This window comes from Austrofundulus limnaeus, unplaced genomic scaffold (genome assembly GCF_001266775.1).
Source record: "Austrofundulus limnaeus strain Quisiro unplaced genomic scaffold, Austrofundulus_limnaeus-1.0 Scaffold63, whole genome shotgun sequence".
NCBI classification, from domain to species: Eukaryota; Metazoa; Chordata; class Actinopteri; order Cyprinodontiformes; family Rivulidae; genus Austrofundulus; species Austrofundulus limnaeus.
The window spans coordinates 1,097,755-1,100,931 of record NW_013952465.1 but is presented as its reverse complement, the minus strand read 5'-3'; positions in this window follow the sequence as shown (position 1 = coordinate 1,100,931).

The window sequence follows — 3,177 nt, the reverse complement described above, 5'->3', positions numbered from 1 at the left end:
CGCACAGGCTCCATAGGAAATGAACGGAGAGCGAGCGACGTCGCCTCCCGTGTGTCGAGCCCTTAACCCTGACCCCTTCCCCTAAACCTAACCTCACAGGCACATACCTGACCCTAAACCTAACCTAAACTCAATTCACACCCCAGTCCTAAACCTAACCCCTGAACCACTAATGGTATTTTCCCCCTATTGGCACCAGGCTTTTGTCCCTATTAGGAACAGTGGATCCTCACCAGGCTGTGTGTACCAGGAAAAATGTCAAAAATCATCCACAACAGGTAGCAAAAACATGAACACACACATACAAACACACATCAACCAAATGGAGTGCCCTGCCCGGTATCAATCCAATACCAAGTAAACACATAACTGCTATCTCTGATGCAGATACATTTTACTGCAAGTGTCATGTTCATTGAAGAACTTAGATTTTACCTCTAGCTAGTCAAGTATGATAAAATACAGGACAAGGATTTTAGGCAAAAAGCTTTTTTACCAAACAAAGTAGTATCAAAACATTAGCATAATTACCCTATTACCTTCTACTACACACACTTTGTGCTTGAAAAAGTGACTAGTGCATCCATCCATCCATCCATTTTCTGTTCACGCTTCTTCCTTTTCAGGGTCGCGTGGGTCACTGGTGCCCATGTCCAGCAGTCACAGTGCGAGGGGCGGGGCACACCCTGGACAGGTTGCAAGTCCGTGACTAGTACAAAATAATGAAAAATTTAAAACTAYGTCCACAACACATAATACCATCTACTGCATGCAGACATGACTAAGAAGAAGGGTTCCAGGTAAGACTTGGAGGTTCTGCACTTTTGAATTTATTTTAAACTTGTGAAAAATGAAGTTTGTAGAAGGAAACTATTTTAAAAAATGCAACAACGCTTGTATCAATACCAATCTTGGTATGGATACTATCGATATTTWGAATAAATAAATCAATAAACCCGTTGTGTACAAATGGACAAACAAATGCTATCAAGAACATAACCTCCTCAGCAGAGGTAACTAACAGGGTTTAAGTTTTCTTAGGCTCAAAATAACTTATCTTTTGGTGACATAGCAATCAATTTGTTGCACGTCACGAAAATACTCTTCCACCTCTAAAACGGAAACATTCAACTGTTCAAATGAAAATAAGTTATTTTTCTTCAAAATTGGCACAGTTGTTCCAGTCTTCCATATTTTCTGTTTGACTAAATACACTTCCTCTCTCTTTTTCCTCTCACCTGTATGCATTTGACACCTTGGTCCTGCAGTTTTTCAAAGAGAAAGGCAGGTTATTCCACCAGTGACCAGCTGTCTCCCACACAAGGACCCAGAAACAAAGGCTTTGTGTTGTGCAAATTGTTCTTTGACAGTCATTCCCAGTTCATGCTTCTTCTGAGAAAATGGCTGTTTTCCTCTCAGAAAAAGAGAGCATTAGGGTTGATTGTGTGTGGRGGGGCGGACTCGAACAGACTTCCAAAGGTTAGACAGGTCAGTCACTGTAGAGAGAGGAAAGCTTGAGAGCAAAACCTCAAATATCCACAATTTTTTCAAAGCARTTCTTTTATTTGGTGAGCGAAGCATGTACAGGAAAAGTAGCAAACGTTTCTTTAATGTCCTCAAGGTCATAAAAAATKATATGTTGCTCGCAAAACATTTTATGACCTTGTGGATTAAAGGGCCGGTGGAGCAATACTTATTCCAGCCAATGGTTTCACTTTAACCCATGGATCAAACAGTGGCATGTTGGAGATTTTACAAAAGAGGTGGACTGCAAGTCAAAAAACGTGAAACAAACAGCCATGAAAATATCTAATGAGAATAAAAACACTTGATAAATCAGAAGAAAATTCAGACATTTTGGTAGAGTCTTTTTATTTATTTTTTTAGTTTGAATTAGATTTATGAATCTGTAATTCAATTCAGTTTATTTATACAGCCCCCAGTCACAACAAAAGTTGTCTCAAGGTACCTGTGACTTTCTGTTCCCAAGACGACTGCACCACAGCCGGCCCTGCGCAGCACAGTGGCAACAGTGGAAAGGAAAAACTCCCTTTTAACAGGAAGAAGCTTCCAGCAGAACCAGGCTCAGGACCGGCGGCCGTCTGCCTCGATCGGCTGCGTTTGAGAGGACAGGAAACGGACGGAGGAACACAGAAGAACTGGTCGAGGTGTATTTTTTCCCCTGGAAGAGAGACAAAGAAAAACATGTTATTGATAGAAATAATTAGAAACATGTAGAGGAAAATGACTAAAAACAGCAGCAGAGTGAGGAAATGTGGTCAATGGCATGGAAAAATATGACTCCTCCTTCCAACTCAGAAGTCTAGAAGCAGCATTTTGAATCAACTGAAGACTTCTTAAAGAGTTGTTTTGGGCACTTAGATCATAAAGAATTGCTGTAATTTAACCTAGACATGATAAATGTATGGATCAGTTTTTCTGATTAATCCCAAGGCTGAACACAGAAGGTTACATTATGAAGATTTACTTTCTCTCCTTGATAACAAACATAACTACAGCACAGCAATTTGGACTGAGCCAGTTAGACGGGATATCTCACAAAACCTCTGGGGATCAAACGTGAGTTCAGAGTAAATAAACATGGTCAATGATGAGGAGGAAGCAATGGTGACAGTTTGTGGACTAGTTTTAACAGAGAAAAAAACTAAACAAAAAGATGTCTCCAACGTCCAGCGGGCTTTCTGGTGCTCCGTGGCAGTTGTTTTGTCATTTGCATTTTGAATTCCCCTTCGTCTTTCCATCACCTTTTCCTGATTGGCTACACGTCAYATTCAACAGGCTCRTTTRTTGTCAGGGGACACCACATAYGCTRGGACATCTGGTCAAGACAATCCAACGTGTTGAATATCCTCGATWTGAGGTCAGAGTGAGTCATAGTCCTTGCGATCCAAACTAGATTACTCGTAAATCACCACACACAGCAGAGACTAAGATTACCAGAGAACTGTCGTGATAATCGGGCCATCCTTAAGATTGTAAGAAGGGCAAAATTGGGCCAAAAACTGGCACAATTACAGTATCTTACAGTGTGAACCCGGCATGCGAGATAAAACGTGGCATCAAATTAGACAGATTTAGACATCAGGCTCCCAACACTTGTTTTTTATAACCAATATTTATTTATTTATTTATTTATTTATTTATTTATTTATTTAT